Source organism: Prionailurus viverrinus, chromosome C1, assembly GCF_022837055.1.
Source record: "Prionailurus viverrinus isolate Anna chromosome C1, UM_Priviv_1.0, whole genome shotgun sequence".
In the NCBI taxonomy this organism is placed as follows: Eukaryota; Metazoa; Chordata; class Mammalia; order Carnivora; family Felidae; genus Prionailurus; species Prionailurus viverrinus.
Window position 1 is genome coordinate 39162128 of NC_062568.1, and position 18983 is coordinate 39181110.

Sequence of the window (18983 nt, forward strand, 5' to 3'; positions counted from 1 at the left end):
TGAGTTTTTCTCAGTTGATATAGAAATAGATACAGAGTTCTATTGTTTGGATTCTTTTTATTTCTATTATAATGATTTTGCTTAGATGAAGACTGATCTGCATTTCCATGGACAGGGCTGAATGGTGGGGTGGATGAAAGATTTCCAGATCAAGAGTGCCCTCTTCTGTTAGTGTAGCAAAGTATACTGTTTTGTTTTCTTTTTCTTTTTTTAATTGATTGATCATTATTTTATGGAAGAGGAATGATAGAAGAGGAATTATTGTGCTTCCTTCCATTTTAGAGGGAGAGAAGGTCTGATAGGTTCCTAAATTTACCCCTCAAGTTTTTTCCCTTCATCCTACAAGATTTCTGAAACTCACCTCTGCTTTTGTTTGATCCCTCTGCCCAAAACTTTATCTTTCCAAAACTGCTTTCTTGCACCCTCCACACACAGTTAAGTCCCTTCCTTGTAGTAAGTGCTCTGATCTACCAGCATGTTTTTTCAGTGTTTTCAAACTTAGGGTGGGCTTTCTCCTTTGGGTGGTGGTTTTAGATCAATCTTAAGTCCACCACTAGTCCCCCATTTCTACACTCTGTACAGTTTTTCTCAAATTGATTTGTTTTCCTGACAGGCTTGCATCAAGAGTGTGGGGGCAGCTTGCTGGATTTCAGTGTTTATTTTTCTATGTAAAGTTAATTTGAAATTTGAACATTCTCTGTTTTCTAGTTATGTTGAAGGCATGGGCATTATCTAGTGTTATTTGATCTTCTCTTTCTTTCTTTCTTTCTTTCTTTCTTTCGAGTCAGGGAGTATGTTGGTAGATTCAGATTTATGCCATCACCATTGTGTTGGCTACTTCAAATTCTTCCATAATGTTTACTCTAAATATAATTTACCAACAAGATATATAGGAATCCATTGACTCAAATTGTCTTATCTTTCTGTTTAAGCTTCTGTATCTGTTAAGAATTCAATTGGGCTGCTGGTTGAGGGGACCCCCAAACCAATGGTTTAAACAAATTAGGGGTCTTTCTTGTGTAACAAGAAGTAGGGGGTAGTGGGCATTAGCTCAGCAGCATAGTAATGTCAGTGTTGATATCTCTGTGACATCTTAACCTTTTCCTTGTTGTTGCCATAGTTGTAATAAGGCTGCTCCACCTCTAGCATTACATCTAGAATCCAGCCAGGAAGAAGGACAAAATGCAAAGGGCAAAAGGCGTTTGTGGACTGTCAGCTCCATTTTAAGGATCTTTACTAAAAACCCCATCCAAAAACTTTTGCTTATGCCTAATTGTCCAGGGCTGAGTTAATGATAATCTCTAGCTGCAAGCAAAAGTGGGAAATGTAGTTTTTGTTCATTTTAGGGTTTTTGTTTGTTTTCCTAAGTACATTATTGCCCATAACAAAATTGGGGAGCTATTAATAAGGAAAAGGATACTGAGTAGGCAACTAACAATTCTCCTCTACAGCTCCCAACTTCCAGAGTCAAGAGTTGCTGGTCTTGCACCATTGACTCAGAAACAATTCCCAGACCCATGGCTATTGGCCATCTTTGGGAGGCTCTAGGAAAGCCTATATCAAGAGAGGTAAGAGAATGACAGAGGGACTAACCAACTATAGAAGAGGGCAAGAATAAAGCAAGACTGAAAATTGTCCCAGGCTGATTGACCCTTATCTCAGGAGAGGGCCAAAAAGCAAATAAATAGTTCTTTTTTAAGAAAAACAAAAAGCACATTAAGGAATGCCTTAGTTTATAAACAAGGACATAGTTATTATCACATCTTTGCTCTTTTCTCCACTCTTTCTCCAAATGGAAGTAATCCTATAATGGAACAACTTCTTGAGGAGATAAAATCTAGCAGAAGATCATCTGTTCTCAGCCTGGAAAGATCTAATGGGCTAAATTCATTTCCAAAATGGCCCTCAGTCATCTCATCTAACACACACACACACACACACACACACACACACACACACACATTCATAGAGACTTTCATAAATGATGCCCGCATAGATACATATATCCAAATAACCATTAATTCAGCTACTTGTCCATTTGAGTAACCTCATTTGCTGAAATATGTACATTATTCATTATTCTTTTGTCTTAAATGCAAGCTACTTTTGTAGGTACCCAATTATTTAAGATTCATTTCAGAGAATAGGGAACTAGATACTGAAAAATTTCCAGACATAAAGACAAACATCCAAGTTTATGAATACACCCATTTATTTACTCCAGCAGACAGAATCTTGGCATATAATGATTGCATTTTGATCCACAGAAAATTCTCAGGAGATATGAACTTCTTGTTCTACCACTAGCTAACTGTGCTATTTAGAGCAATTTACTTAGCCTCTCTGAACATCATTCCCCATTTTTAGAAGAATGATGTCGGTATTAGTGTTTCCTCTAAGTTTCAAGATCCTATGATTTTAGATATTCTTATATTCAATTAGTATTTGTTCAATGTCTGCTATGTATTAGGTACTATTATGTGTACTACGAACACATTATAGTCTAGTAATTATAATGAGGGGGGATTTCAAGTCAATTAAAAGGAGAAAGTAAATTAAATACCTAGGAATAAATTTAAACAAAAGTGAAAGACCTATACACTCAAAACTACAAAACATTGCTGAAAGAAACTAAAGGGCTAGATGAATGGAAAGACATCTCATATTCATGGGTAGCAAGACTTAATGTTGTTAAGATGGCGACAGTACTCAAAGCAATCTACAGATTCAGTACAATCTCTATCAAAAATCCAACTGCCCTTTCTTCAAATTCATATGGAATTGCAAGGGGCCTTGATTAGCCAAAAACAGTCTTAAGAAGAGAACAGTAATGGGGCGCCTGGGTGGCTCAGTCAGTTAAGCGTCCAACTTCACCTCAGGTCGTGGTCTCATGGTCCATGAGTTCAAGCCCTGTGATGGGCTCTGTGCCGACAGCTCAGAGCCTGGAGCCTGCTTCGGATTCTGTGTGTGTGTCTCTCTGCCCCTCCCTGCTTATGCCCTGTCTCTATCTGTCTGTCAAAAATAAATAAACATTAAAAAAAATTTTTTTTTAAAAGAGAACAGTAAGAGGACTCACATTTCCTGATTTCAAAATTTACTATAAAGCTACAATCATCAAAATGGTGTTGTACTTGCATAAAGATAGACATATGAACCAATAGAATAGAATTGAGAGATCAGAAATAAGCCCATGCATCTATGACCAATTGATTTTTGACAAGGGTACCAAGTCCATTTAATTGGAAAAGAGCAGTCTTTTCAACAAAAAGTTCTGAGACAGCTGGATTTCCACATGTGAAAAGAATGAAGTTGGACATCTACCTCACATAATATATAAAAATTAAGTCAAAACGGTTTAGTGAACTAAATATAAGCACCGAAACCATAAAACTTAGAAGGAAACAGGGGTAGGTCTTCATGACCTTGGATTTGGCAATGGATTCTTAAATATGACACCAAAAGCATGAGCAATGAAAGAAAAAATAGATCAATTGGATTTCATCAAAATAAAAAACTTCTGTACATCAAAGGACACTATCAAGAAAGTGAAAAACCAACTGACAGAATGAGAGAATGTATTTGCAAATCATATATCTGATGAGGAATTAATATGTAAAATATAAAAAAGAATTCCTACAACTTGACACTAAAAAAACCCAAACAACCCAATTAAAAAATGGGCCAAGAACTTGAATAGAAAATTCTCCAAAGAAGAAATACAGATGGCCAATATGCTCAACATCACTGATCATTAAAATCGTCATGAAAAACCACAATGAGATACCACTCTTCACATCCATTAACATGCCTATTAAAAAAAAAAAAAGAAGGAGTGCCTGGGCAGCTCAGTTGCTTAAGCATTGGACTCTTGATTTCTAGTCAGGTCATGATCTCTTGGTCATGAGATCAAGCCCTGTGTTGGGCATGGAGCCTGCTTGAGATTCTCTCTCTCTCCAATTCCCTCTCCCTCTGCACACCCCCAGAAAAAAAAAAAGGAAAATAAAAAATGTTGGCAAACATTGGAAGTTGGAAACTTCCATTGCTGGTGGTAATGTAAAATGGTATAGCTACTATGGAAACAGACTGGTCGTTCCTCAAAACACAAAACATAAAATTACTATATGACTCAGCAATTCCATTTGTAGGTACATAGCCAAAAGAATTAAAAACAGGGACTTTAATTTTTTTTAACGTTTATTCATTTTTGAAAGACAAAGAGAGAAAGTGCAAGTAGGGGGTGGGGCAGAGAGAGAAGGAGACACAGACTCCGAAGCAGGCTCCAGGCACTGAGCTGTTAGCACAGAGCCTGATGAGGGGCTCAAACTCATGAACTGTGAGATCATGACCTGAGCCACAGTCAGATGCTCAACCACCTGAGCCACCAGGCTCTCCCAAAACAGGAATTTTAATAAATATTTGTATACCAATGTTCATTGCAGCATTATCACAACAGCTAAAAAGTGGAAATGACTTAAGTGTCCATCAACAAATGATTGCATCAACCTATGCACATAATGGAGTATTATTCAGCCATAAAAAGGAATGAAATTCTGCTATATGTTCCAATATGGATGAACCTTGAAAACATGTGAATTAAAGTAAGCCAGACACAAAAAGGACAATTAATATAATTGTCCACTTTGTATGAAATATTAGAATATGAAATATCTTCTATGAAATATCTAGAATAGGCAAATTCATAGAGGCAGAAGGTAGATTAGAGGTTGGGAGAAGGAAACTGTTGATTCATGGTCACAGAGTTTCTGTTTGGGTGTTGAAAAATTGGGACAATAGGAAATGGTGATTATTCATCCAGTGTTGTGAATGTAATGCCACTGAATCGTACACTTAAAATTGGTTAAAATGTAAATTTTATGTTACATATATTTTAACCACGATAAACATTTTGCCAAAAAATAAAAATGAGAAGGTAACACAGCTAGGTAAGAAGATTTGGAGACAGATGCTCTCACATTATAGGAAGCTATTGGCTATGCCTTGAGACATGCATGCAGATGTATACAGACGCAGACTTATACATGCACAAACGCAACTAGGTACCTAAACACTGATAGCCAGATGAACACAAGAGTTACATACCTACAATTTGCACTTGAAATATAAAGATGGTTGATTTTAAACCTCCATCAGAATTCAACCATCCACACAAAGGTGCACACACCTACACACTACATTATGTAACATAGCTACAAAGGTTGCCAAAGAACCTGTTAACCTACAGAAACACATGTTCTACATGCCTACACACACAGAAAGACATCCCACAGAAACCATGATGGATGATGTAACAGCAAAAGGGTTCAAGGGCATGTAATGGATTCACTGATTGATAGGTAGGAGAATCTGGGTAGTGAGCAAAAAGATAAATATTGGAAGCTAAGAGTTGTATGGAAAGGAGGGAATTGGAGGATGGGTCAAATGGGTGAGTGGGAAGATGAGTGGCTGTCATAAGAAAACATCATACGGCTTCTTTGTCAAAGAGATTCAAATCAGAATAAGCTTGAGTTGCCAAGTGTTACTCTTTCTCTCACCTGTTACTATAAGATCTCTGGTTATCAGAGAACAAGCTATATTTTCAATTACCTTTATAATTACACTAGCCCTTCCAGCTGGTCCCCACACAATTATAGAGGAGTTCTCGGGTGAGTTCAGTGAGCTTCCTGCTGTCTTCTTTCTGCCCAGATTCAATGAATCCTCCTCATACATTGTCTGAATTCAGCAGTGGGAAGGCCCCATGCCCACTGGCCTCCAGCTGGGGGTGGTGGGTGAGGAGGGAAGTCCCAGACTGACCAAGATCTTTTTACTGATGGTCGAGCTGAGGAAGTGATCTGGGAATGGTGAGTCAGGAGCCAGTGATCAGCATTTAGAGCTGACATTCGAAGGGAGTAGCCAATGAGAAGAGAAACAAGATCTTCAAGACTGAGCAGGAGTGAGGCCTGAGCACAAGACTTCCCCCAGGACATACCTATTGTGTTGGTCCTGGTGTCCTTTGTGGAGGCAAAAGCTGTACCTGGGGCACCCAGGTGACTCAGTTGGATAAGCGTCTGACTTCGGCTCAGGCCACAATCTCACGTTTCGTCAGTTGGATCCCCACATTGGGCTCTGTGCTGTCAGTGCAGAGCCTGCTTCGGATCCTCTTCCCCCCTCTTTCTCTGTTTCTCTCTCTCTCTCTCTCTCTCTCTCTCTCTCTCTCTCTCTCTCAAAAATAAAACCTTTAAAAAAGAACAACAGAAAACAAGCTGTACCTCAGCAGAGAGTTGCTTATGGCAGTACTTAGCTAGAGCCTGCCAGTAAATCACGAAGGAGGCACAAGGGCTCTGCCTCTAGTCTCTTTCCTGGGCCTTTTCACCTCTGCACTGGCACTTTATTTTTCTCTCTTCAGAAACTAATTCCCTTCTACCTCCTATTAAAATCTTGAATGACCATGAGAATTAACGTCTTATCATTCTCTGTTTGGAAAGAGAATCCTCACCACTAACCAATAAAAGCAGAATGAGTTACATACAATTATCAGTACTTCCTCTTTTTCAACCTGTTTTGAAAAGCTGAAAAACAGCCTAGGCTAGTATAGGGTGTTACAATTTAGCAAACAAAGTGACATCTTGGTGTGTTCTGTTTTTTCCTGAGTTTCATAATACAGTAATTTTCTGAAGAGAGCATACGGATTGAATAGAAGTTGGTCTTTAATAGAAAGCCAAGATTGGCTTTGATTTTTGACTATAAGTATTATCTTTTTTTAAAAAGTACAGTACTTTTTAAAAAATGTTTATTTATTTTTGAGAGAGAGAGAGAGCGTGAGCAGGGGGGGAGGGGCAGAGAGAGAGGGAGACAGAGAATCCAAGGGGGCTCTAGACTCTGAGCTGTCAGCACAGAATCCAACGTGGGGCAGAACTCACAAACTATGAAATGTGAGATCATGACCTGACCTGAGCTGAAGTTGAAAGTTTAACTGACTAAGCCACCCAAGCACCCCCAAAGTACACTACTTTCAGTGAATTTTTAAACGAGTATAACTGTTATAATTTTAACAGATATTAATAACATTTGGGATGGGTGTTTGTATGTATGTAAGTGCCAGAGATATATGATTTTGCTGGGTGAAGTCTATGGTTCATGAAATCACTATTCTCAATACCGAGAGCAGTTAAAAAATGTTTTTGTTATTCGGCTGTTATAAGTCCATAGTACAAGTTATTTGAACATAAAGGATGTTGATTCTTAGATAAAATTATCATGTTCTGGCTCTTCACTTACTTTGAATTCAATTGTAGTAGAAAAATTATTCTATCTTTGAAAATAATTTAACTTTTGTAAGCATGCATGCATGGATAACTCCAAAATGAATAGTGAACTTAAAAAGCTGAAACCTCTTCTGACAGCAGCTTAACTTAATTCTGGAAGAAATTAAGGAAGAGAAACATCAGAAGTATGTCCCCTCTTTTAGATATAGTACAAACTCAAGACAAATATTCTTGACTTGAACCATCTGAGAAAAGATTCTGACTGTCTTTCCATGTGATTTGCGTATAACTCACATGCCTACACAAAATATCACAAGCCAGCTGCCTCTGTAGGTTTCCTATTCAGAGGAAAGAAAGCAGACCATTGTCAGAGTGAGGGAGGTGAGGAATGAAGACCAGCAGCTAGGCATGGACTCCACGGTTCGCCTAAGCCTGCACTGAGACAAGGGCCTACCAACTTCATTCCCCAACCCCCATCCTGCCCAGCTCCCCCTACCCTGATGACAGGGACTACTCCAGGTGCTCCAGCCAGGAGGCCTGAAACATACAGCCAGTGTGGATAACCAGGTGGTATTTTGTTTTGTGTTTTTCTTTAAGATGTATATGGATTAAAAGTCTGTGTTTCTGGGGCGCCTGGGTGGCGCAGTCGGTTAAGCGTCCGACTTCAGCCAGGTCACGATCTCTCGGTCCGTGAGTTCGAGCCCCGCGTCAGGCTCTGGGCTGTTGGCTCAGAGCCTGGAGCCTGTTTCCGATTCTGTGTCTCCCTCTCTCTCTGCCCCTCCCCCGTTCATTCTCTGTCTCTCTCTGTCCCAAAAATAAATAAAAACGTTAAAAAAAAAAAAAAATTTTAAAAGTCTGTGTTTCTGTTTTAAATGTTAGGAGTTTTCATTTTTTGCTTTGAAGTAAAAACAAAATGTCTTTTTTAGGAAAATAACACTTGTTTAGAAAACATAGAAAAGCATAGAAAAATTAGAAAACATAGATAAGCAGGGGTGCCTGGGTGGCTCAGTCAGTTAAGCGTCTGACTCTTGATTTTGGCTCAGGTCATGATCTCATGGTTTGTGAAATCGAGCCCCACATCCAGCTCTGTGCTGACAGCATGGAGCCTGCTTGGGATTCTTTCTCCCTCTCTCTCTGACCCTCCCTGGCTTGCTCGCTCTCTCTCTCTCTCAAAGTAATTAAATAAACATTTTAAAAAATTTAAAAACAGAGAAACATAGATAAGCAAAAAAATTATATATATATATATATAAAATATCAGTTTATAAACCTATGTCTAGAATATTTCCATTTTGATTTGATATATATTGTGTGTATATATAATCATTTTTTAAAACATAAAAATGGTAATATTCTAGAAATAGAAATTTGTAAACTGATAATTTTTTACAGAATATATAAGGAACATTCTTCGATATCACTATATAGACATTTATAACCTCATTCATGGGCACATGATATTTTATTAGAAGTAGCATTATTAATTTACCTTCAATTGCTGGACACATGTCGTAAAAGTGTTTCACCATTATTTGCAGTACTATGCTAAAACATTCTTGTACGTGCATCTGTTTATATGAACTGTTTACTTCCCCAGGATAAAATTCTAGAAGAATTGTTAACTATACTCTTTTTAAGGTTTTTGATTCATTTAGATAAATTTCCCTACAGTAAGATTATTATCAGTCTACATTCCAACCAACTGAGTGTCATCATGTTCATTTCTATTCACTGTCAACAAAACAGAATATTAAAATTCTTAAAAAACTGTTTTCAAAAGAAAATAAAATGAAGACTTGTGGAAAAGAAACGTATAACTATAAATGAAGGAAATAAGGACAAGGCAGGAGAAATAATGTTCTTTTTCCCAGACACCTCTAACTCTAATCAGATTCCTTAGTTTTTCTTCCTCTTATTTATTTATTTAGGTCATGTTAGGGACATTGTAGTAGACACTCACCAAACTGATTTCTTTTCTTCCTATGCACACAGCCAGACTACATTTCCCAGGCTCCCTTGAGGCTAAGCATGATCATGACTTCCATCTAGCAGAATGTGGGTGGGAATGCTCATATGTTGTGAAGCCTGGCCCCTGATCCTCTCCTCAGTTCTCTTTTTTTGTCTGCTTGATGCAGAGGCCTCTGAAACTTTGGAAGATGGCAACATCCTAGAAAGAAGGAGCCCAGATCCTTAAATCACTTCATGGAAGGCCATTTGTCAAATCCCCATACTAAATTGTATGCATATGTAACCGCATACTAACATATGCAGTTAATATGTTTTCTTAACCACCGAGATATAGAAAAACTGTAAAATTCAGATAAACGAAAGAAAAAATTACCCAGAATTCTGAAGACCAGAAGTTAACTAATTGTTACAGAAATTAGTCTACTCTGACAAATCCAGGCATGTTGCTGCTTTTAGTCAACCCACATTGGAATTAGTGTTAAAAAAAAAAAAATGAGGGCTTAGGAACCCCTGGGTGGTTCAGTTGGTTAAGCGTCCAACTTTGGCTTAGGTCATGATCTTGCGGTCTGTGAGTTGGAGCCCTGTGTTGGGCTCTGTGCTGACAGCTCAGAGCCTGGAGTCTGCTTCAGATTCTGTGTCTCCTTCTCTCTCTGCACCTCCCCAACTCATACTCTGTCTCTCTCTCTCTCTCAAAAGTAAATAAACATTAAAAAAAAAAAAAGAGGGCTTGGTATTATTTTCTATTTCACAACATCATCCTCTGTTTTGAATACCTATTGTGGAAAATAATAAGCTATTATGTATACAGTAATTATATAGAGAAAACTGTGTTTATGTGGAAGGTGTATTTTTCTGTACATACATCTCACATTCATATATTCATGCCAAAGGAGTAGAACATTGACATAAGTAAATAACTTAATATCACTTACTTGATTTTGGATGTTGTCAGCCTGTGGTCAGAAATGTACACTTAGGTTTGAGGGAGACAGTTGGTTTTTTTTTATTTTTTTTTTATTAGCATTTATTTATTATCGAGAAACAGAAAGAGACAGAGCATGAGCATGGGAGGGGCAGAGAGAGGAGGAGACACAGAATCTGAAGCAGGCTCCAGGTTCTGAGCTGGCATCACAGAGCCCGACGCGGGGCTCGAACTCACAAACTACAAGATCATGACCTGAGCCGAAGTCGGACACTCAACCGACTGAGCCACCCAGGCGCCCCGAGGGAGACAGTTTTAACTAATCATTCCATTTGTTCCCCAAATTCCTAGCTCCTATGAAGTTAGGAAGACCATGTGGCCAATGAAGTGTGAGCAGAAGCCCCAGATATTCCTTCTGGTTGGAAGTAGTGAAAAAAGTACCTGAGATCCTCTTGTCTCTGTTTCTCTGCTGCAGTGACCAACAAGCTTGTGCAGCCACAAGATGGCAGAGCCTCCATCATCCTCAACCGTGAGACTGCCTCCCCATCAGTAATGCATATGTGGCATAAGCAAGAATTAAACCTTTCTTGTGTTAAACAAGATTTCAGGGGTGCCTGGGTGGCTCAGTCAGTTAAGCATCCTACTCTTGATTTCAGCGCACATCATGATCTTGCAGTCTGTGGGATCCAGCTCTGCATTGGTCTCTGTGCTAACAGTGCAGAGCCTGCTTGGGATTCTTTCTCCTCTCTCTTTGCCCCTCCCCTGCTCATGCTTGCTCACTGGCTCTCTATCTCTCAAAAATAAATACACTTTATTAAAAACAACACTGGGATTTCAGATTAATTGGATAACTGCAACATAAACCTATTTTGTCCTAAATACAAGGCTCTTACAATTCTCTGTATCTTGCACCCTCCACAGCAGCAGCTCAAAGCCACCGTTCATCATCCCGAGACTGATTACCTGAGATTTGATTTCCTAGCTGTGAGGGAAAACATAGGTAAAGAATAGGACTTTAGAATAGAGAGACGGTAAGAGTTCCCTTCTTGTGAGTGCAAGAGTGATCTTACCAACACAAACAAGAGGTAGATGTAGTTGTTTTGATTTTTTGAGCCCCAAGTAACTTATGAAATACATTTAAATTACACTTACTCTATGTGAGAACCGATGATGGTGTAGAGACATAAAGACAGTAATGACAAAGAATGAGTGGGATTTCTTGCCCTGCTAGGCAAGTACATGTATCACCTATTTTCCGCCTGTTAATAAAGAAAAGTGATGTATGGCAAGGGGTGGAGAAATTAGTTTACAAAGAGAGATATAAAATGAAGCACAGACGCTTTGCTCCTTTAGTATCTAATAGCTTTAAATGAATTTTCCTTAAATCAATGAATGATACTTCTCTATTGTATCTGAATTTTTTATAATGAACTTAAACTATTTTTATAATTAGAAAAATGTATTTCTATTTTGAAAAGAAAAATAATCACTGTTAGTGAATGAGGAATGCGTAATTGTTTCCTCCACTGACCTGTATTCAAGAGCACCTAACACAAACAATGCTTATCAGCTTCTTTAACTGTTTAATTCAAAGCCTGAATTCCTTGAGGGCAGATGCAGGATTGGAATTTGAGAAGCAAACACAGTGAGGGGGCACCTCATGGAGGCTCAAATATGTGAGTTGCCTATTGAATGACTGTACCTACACGGTGCATATTTACCTATCATCTCTTTCATTTCTGGGATTATTTGCTTCTGTTTCAAGTGATATTCCAAAGAGCTTTGTGGGCTCTGGACTGGCCCGTAAGTTCACACTTAACAGGGTCCAGCGATGCAATAATAGAATTGCCAAAAACAGCATCTGAATTTCTTGTTAAATGGAGTCTCTGTGCACAGACTCCGCTTCACTGGCATCATTGCTCTCCCAGAAAAAAAAACAGGAAACCAATTGTAACACCAGTTCCCTATCTTTTTATACTTTTGTATTGCCCAATTAGTACATGTAGGTAAGTACATCAGAAATCATCTTGTTATAGCTATAGATAAAATTCTTGTTATCCTGTTACCCATTTTAGCTCCTTTTTCCTTTGCAAGTTATTTGCTGCCATGCCTTAGTCTATGAACAGCTGAAGGTCATTTTCTAAATAAGAAATTCAGCCAATTTATTTCAATTTTCCCATTTTTAAAAAGTTTTGGCTACCAGGAGCATAAGATTTCATTTGTAATAAATTACCAAATTTCAAGTAAGTGGTAAATGAAAATTGCCTGGTATTGTGTAAGGAGGGGTAATTTAAACTCTTTGTGGGAAGCAATTGGTATTTTAAATAAGCCTTCTGTTGACTGTCTAAAACTATTTTAAAGGGCTCCATGCAGTGCTATATCTTTAAATTTACTTTACTATTATAGTCATTTTACTAGCTACAGAACTACAGCCATCTATCTCTGGTTGTCTCTTTCTGACACCCACAGATGTATCCACCCACACACTCACCCACGCAAACCTACACTCTGACTCACATTTAGAACAATTGTCAAAAAATCCCCACTCCCTGTCTAACTAAAATGTTCCTTTCAAACACATGCTACTTGTTTGATCTATTTCCCTGTATCTGTGAGTCAGTTAAGTCTTGTCTGATCTACCCAGTAGATGAGAGCCTACATGTATGTTTTTTTTTTAATATGGATTTGGCAAACCTGATACATATTCAAGCATTTGAGATCATAAAAGCCTGGTGAGCAGTTTTTTACTCCCAACAGTTTTGACATCAAATCTGTGGGTTTTTTTCCTAACACCAACCAATTTTCCAACTCTCCAAACACCAACGGTGTGTCCTACAATGCAATTCTGACACTAACTACCAGAGTTAGCACAGACCCAACAGGTTAGGAGCTCATTCCCACAAGACTGCCCTACTTTAGACACCAATCACACATCCCAGGCCAACCATATTTCTGAGGGATAGGCTATACATTAGGTGTTCCCATGACCCCTTTCTAAGGTTCCATTAATTTTGTTAGAATGGCCCACAAATGTCAGAAGCAGTTTACTTGCTATTACTGGTTTATTACAAAGGATACAATTCAGGAACAGCCAAAAGGAAGAGATACGTTGGGCAAGATAGAAGGTGGGATTGGGAGGGCAAAGAGCTTCCATGCCATCTCTGGGCATATCACCCTCCCAATACCTTGATATGTTTATCTGCCACGAAGCTCTCTGAATCTCATCATTTAGTGGTTTTGATGGAGATTGCCCTACATAGGCATGGTTGTGACTAAGTCTATCTCCAGCTTCTCTCCCCTCCCTGGAGGTCAGCGGGGTGGGGCTGAAAGTTCTAGCTCACTAACAAGGTTGGCTCCTCTGGCAAGCCCACATGCTAAAGCCACATAGGGGCCCACCAGAGTCATCTCATTAGCATATACAACTCAGGTGTGATTGAAAGGATATTCTTAAGAGGGGTGCTCCTGGCACCTGTTTCAGGAAATTCTAAGAGTAGAAGCTCTATGTCAAGAACCACAAAGACCAAATATACATTTATCACATTTGGTAACATTTACTATAAATTAATTCTTATCCAAATGCTGGCAATTATTTCTAATTTAAAATATTATTCTAGAACTGGCAACAAGTCCATGGCTATCATTTCGGTTAGCCTGAAGAATGAGAATAGCTCCAGTTTAATATCACATGCATCTACCTGGACTATTGAGCACTTTCATGAGGGAAGGAAGAAAGGATGTACTTCATTTCATTAAATGACAGCAGAGAATCATTTCACTCATATATATCTTTTATCCAGTGTCATCTAGTATCTGAATCACAGCTGGGATCCAGATAGAAAGGATAAGACTGAAATCTCCAAGTAAGTGCACTAAAGCTTTTTTGTGTGTGTGGGGGGGGGGGGGGTTCATTGCTCATAGGAGTGACCCGTGGACATATACTCTATGCCCATTTAATTTAATTTTACATAGATTATTAACAAGTTTGTTTATGTGACTTACCAACCAGTCAGCCAATTAGGAGCATCAAATTAAAACAACAAATTTGAAAGAGAGGCTGCTAAAGATAGGTGGAATTCTGTCAGTCTGAAATGACAGCTGACAATCTCAAAGCAGACAGCAAGAAATTTGTGAGAAATAAATTAAAAGTCTGAGGACATTCAGTGTAGGAATGAACATTCAGTACATTCCAGGACTACCTGAGGGTATCATTGCTTTATAGTATAGAGAATTGAGTTTTATAATTCTGATAATGAATCTTCAGTAGAAAACTCAGTTTGGCTCTGTTTGAGAGGTTAGAAATATGTAACCCATTTATTTATGTAGAAATAGTTTCAGGGGTGCCTGAGTGGCAAGTCATTTGGTTGACTTGATTTCTGCTCAGGTCATGATCTCACAGTCTTGAGATTAAGCCCCACGTAGGGCTCCATGCTAGCCTGCTTGGGATTCTCTTTCTCCCTCTGCCCCTCTTCTTCCTTCTCTTTTCTCTCTCTCTCTAAAAAAAAAAAAAAAAAAAAAAGGAAGGAAGAAAAGAAAAAAATAAAGAAAAAGTTTCAAGTAAATTTTTATTATTATTTAATTTATTTTTTTTAAGTTTATGTATTTATTTTTGAGACAGAGAGAGCACAAGTGGGGGAGGGGTAGAGAGAGAGGGAGACACAGAATCCAAAGCAAGCTCCAGGCTCTGAGCTGTCAGTGCAGAACCCAATGTGGTGCTTGAACCCACAAACAGTGAGATCATGACCTGAGCCAATGTCGGGTGCTTAACCGAATGAGCCACCCCATCCAGGTGCCCTTCAAGTAAATTTTCAAAAATAACAAAGTAGTATGTATTCATTTTATTTAAAACTTCATTCTTTATAAAAGAGCATAAAGAGAGAAGTAAAAACTTTTCATTTAACTGCCCCTACCCCTTCAATCATACTTCACAGATGTCCTTCCATTTTCTATAGTTAAATTTTTTTTTTTTTTACATTTTGGTACTTCATGGGGGAAACCCCAGAAATCTAGGAAATTCATTTATCTAGAGAACCCATTTTCTCATGATCTTGGCTAAAGGTAGCAGGGCTATATCTATAACCACAGTCCCCATACACTAATCTGGTTAGGATGTTTTCTTACAGAAAAAGATAATACCAGCCCTAAATATGGAGATCAAAGATGGTATTATCTCTCCTTGATACTAGCCTCTGTATTCACATCTCTTTATAACCACTGTTCTAACTACTTCTCATTGGTTTTTTGGATATAAGACAAAATTCTTCAAGAGTACCACTGTTTATTTCAAAGATGAGTTCAATCATTGATGCCTGCGTGGCTCAATGTCCTTTTTAAATTATGCCAACAAGTGCTCACTTCAGCAGCACAAATACTAAAATTGGAACACTATAGAGATTAGCATGGCCCCTGCACATGGTTTAGCAGGAGGGGCTAGCCTCTTGGCCTGACTACTTCCTGTCTGCACCAGATAGAAAAAGCACCAAACTTCCACTGCTACCATCATATCATCTTCAGAGGTAGCCTCTAACAGGAGCTGACTTCCCATAGGCCCCAAATCAGTCTCAGTCATGGGCTCTAGGGTCGCAAGGGAAGGCCTGATAAATCCAAGCAGGAACCTGATGTGTGCCAAAAATATCTGTCAGAATAAAAACAACTATTTCTTATTTGCTTGTTTTTTAAAACAACAGACAACGTTAAGGTACAGAATTTCAATATATGCTTATACCATTTGAGGTCAAAGTTTGCTCAGCAAGAAACAAATTTCCATTTGTAACCACTCTTTTCTTATGAATTCTATGTAGATTGCAATTGAGGCATATCTATAGGAAACTTAAAACTTTCACAAGTAGCACATGAATTTTTGATGCATTCAAAATACAGATTGGTGAGGTTATCAAAATAGAATCATATTTCAAAATAAGAAATACTGTGAGTCAGGACAGCCCTACCAATTATAGCAAACTTGTTTCTGAAAGACTTAGTGCCTGGGTCAGCACGATGTAACGTTTTATCAAAATGGTGTCATTAGGAATGGGTGGCAATATTTTAACCCTTTCTCCCAAGAGTTCCAAAATGCTTTTTTAGCATGTTTATAAATATTTGCTTTTGTGCGATTTCAGGAGAAGCTTTCCATACAAACATTTGGCTTTCAATGAGTCATCCCCAGTCTGGTTCACATCCAGAAGCTTCCTGCTTGGCTATCAGTGAATATTGGGCTCAATAACTGCCTTATTTTTATAACTTGCTTCAATGAAGATCAGAAAGGTGGTGGACTGAGAAAGACATACTGAGATAAATATAAGAACACTCTTGTTTCCTTAAGAGAGTTTGACAACTATGTGCCAATACCCTAACTACCATTTAAACTGAGCTTAATGCTGGGATTGTGATGGATTTGTTTTTGACCTTTTAAAAAACATCCAGATGATGTTGTTACTTTTTTTAGTCATCATGTATATTTGCTAGCTAAAGACACCCCAGAATTCAGAATTACAATATGCAATTTTACTTTTACTGTTATTGGATCTGAAAACCATCAACTGAAAGCAACAGTAAGAGTAAATTACTTTTCCCCAAATTGAAATTGAAAAGAATGAGGGTCCTTAGTTAAGAATTTAAATAAATATTTCTTCAGCTAGAATTACAAAACCTTTAAGTAAACAAGAAAGCAACAGTGATGAAGCATATGAATTAGCAATAATCTTTCTGTATTTTCATTCCTAAAGGGAAAATTTGGGGGGTTTAAATGGCACAGTATGTATCTTGGGGGTAAAATGTCAATATGATAAAAATACTAAAATTTCCAGGCATAATAATGTGAATTACAGATTTTTAAGAAAAGAAATCAGTACCTTGCAAATTATACAGTAGGTAGAATATATTATTTATTCCTCTTTATTGGATTAGAATAAGGGTTGCAAATTCATGGTCCTTTTATCTTGAATTGCACTCATGTACCTAGTCTTACTTTGTTTGCATAGTATATATTTTTTAAATGTTTATTTATTCTGAGAGAGAGAGGGCATGAGTGGAGGAGGAGCAGAGAGAGAAAGAGAGAGAGAGAGAGAGAGAGAGAGAGAGAGAGAGAATCCCAAGCAAGCTCTGAGCTGCCATTCGTAGAGCCTGATGTAGAGCTCAATCTCACAAACCATGGGAGCATACTCTGAGCCAAAATCAAGAATCAGATGTCTAACCGACTGAGCCACCCAGGCACCCCTGCATGTTACATATTAAATGCTTAGGAATAGTCTCTGTTCTCTCTTACCTCCTAAAAACTCTCTCCCCATTTTTCTTGAAATGTGTATTTCTCTGTCTACATTTTATTTTTCCAAATTTTTATATGGACTTGGATATAAAAGCTCCATCACTTTTTCTTCACTTCTTTCATACATTGGTGAATGACAACTTTTTTTTTTTTTTTTTTTTTTTTTTTTTTTTTTTTTAACCTTGTAGACTTTATTCCTTGTAGTAAAAACTAGAAAGACTGAAAACAAATTAATTTTCAAACTCTGAATTTTAGGGGCAAAAGTCACAAAGTCACCTCAAATAAAACAAAATGAAAGCTGTAATAAAATTTAAACAATAAAGATTAAAATTATATGTTTGGGTTAAAGCAAAGCAGGGGGACCAGTTGAAAATTCTCATCTTCATGTGATGGTAGAATTTCTGATATATCTCTATCACCTACCCCCACCTTAGGTACTGTCTGTGATCCTATTTTCTCAACTAGTATGGTTCAGAAGTACAAACATTTTGTCGCTTTCATAGGGAACAAGTCTGGAAATAAGCAAATCAATGATACAGGCACAAAAACCAAAGTCTGACTTTAAATCCACAAACTTCTTCAGTCATCCTTTGTTCCCACTTTTTCTCTCAGTCACATTTTTCTTTTTTTTTTTTTTTTTTTTTTTTTTTTCCTGAAATTTATTGACAAATTGGTTTCCATACAACACCCAGTGCTCATCCCAAAAGGTGCCCTCCTCAATACCCATCACCCACCCTCTCCTCCCTCCCACCCCCCATCAACCCTCAGTTTGTTCTCAGTTTTTAACAGTCTCTTATGCTTTGGCTCTCTCCCTTTCTAACCTCTTTTTTTTTTTTTTCCTTCCCCTCCCCCATGGGTTCCTGTTAAGTTTCTCAGGATCCACATAAGAGTGAGACCATATGGTATCTGTCTTTCTCTGTATGGCTTATTTCACTTAGCATCACACTCTCCAGTTCCATCCACGTTGCTACAAAAGGCCATATTTCATTTTTTCTCATTGCCATGTAATATTCCATTGTGTATATAAACCACAATTTCTTTATCCATTCATCAGTTGATGGACATTTAGGCTCTTTCCATAATTTGGCTATTGTTGAGAGTGCTGCTATGAACATTGGGGTACAAGTGGCCCTATGCATCAGTGCTCCTGTATCCCTTGGATAAATTCCTAGCAGTGCTATTGCTGGGTCATAGGGTAGGTCTATTTTTAATTTTCTGAGGAACCTCCACACTGCTTTCCAGAGCGGCTGCACCAATTTGCATTCCCACCAACAGTGCAAGAGGGTTCCCGTTTCTCCACATCCTCTCCAGCATCTATAGTCTCCTGATTTGTTCATTTTGGCCACTCTGACTGGCGTGAGGTGATACCTGAGTGTGGTTTTGATTTGTATTTCCCTGATAAGGAGCGACGCTGAACATCTTTTCATGTGTCTGTTGGCCATCCGGATGTCTTCTTTAGAGAAGTGTCTATTCATGTTTTCTGCCCATTTCTTCACTGGGTTATTTGTTTTTCGGGTGTGGAGTTTGGTGAGCTCTTTATAGATTTTGGATACTAGCCCTTTGTCCGATA

The 18983-nt window shown here is 38.1% G+C and overlaps 1 protein-coding gene across 3 annotated transcripts in view; it reads left to right on the top strand.

Moving 5' to 3' along the window:
- LOC125173418 (serine protease 58-like) overlaps nt 1-18983 on the top strand; it is a 141498-nt gene that overhangs the window by 107623 nt on the left and 14892 nt on the right. For all 3 annotated transcript variants that reach the window (XM_047872535.1, XM_047872536.1, XM_047872539.1), the window contains 2 exons: nt 10504-10681; nt 13950-14012. The gene's annotated coding sequence lies outside the window, so the exon portion shown is untranslated. The remainder of the gene's footprint in view (nt 1-10503; nt 10682-13949; nt 14013-18983) is intronic.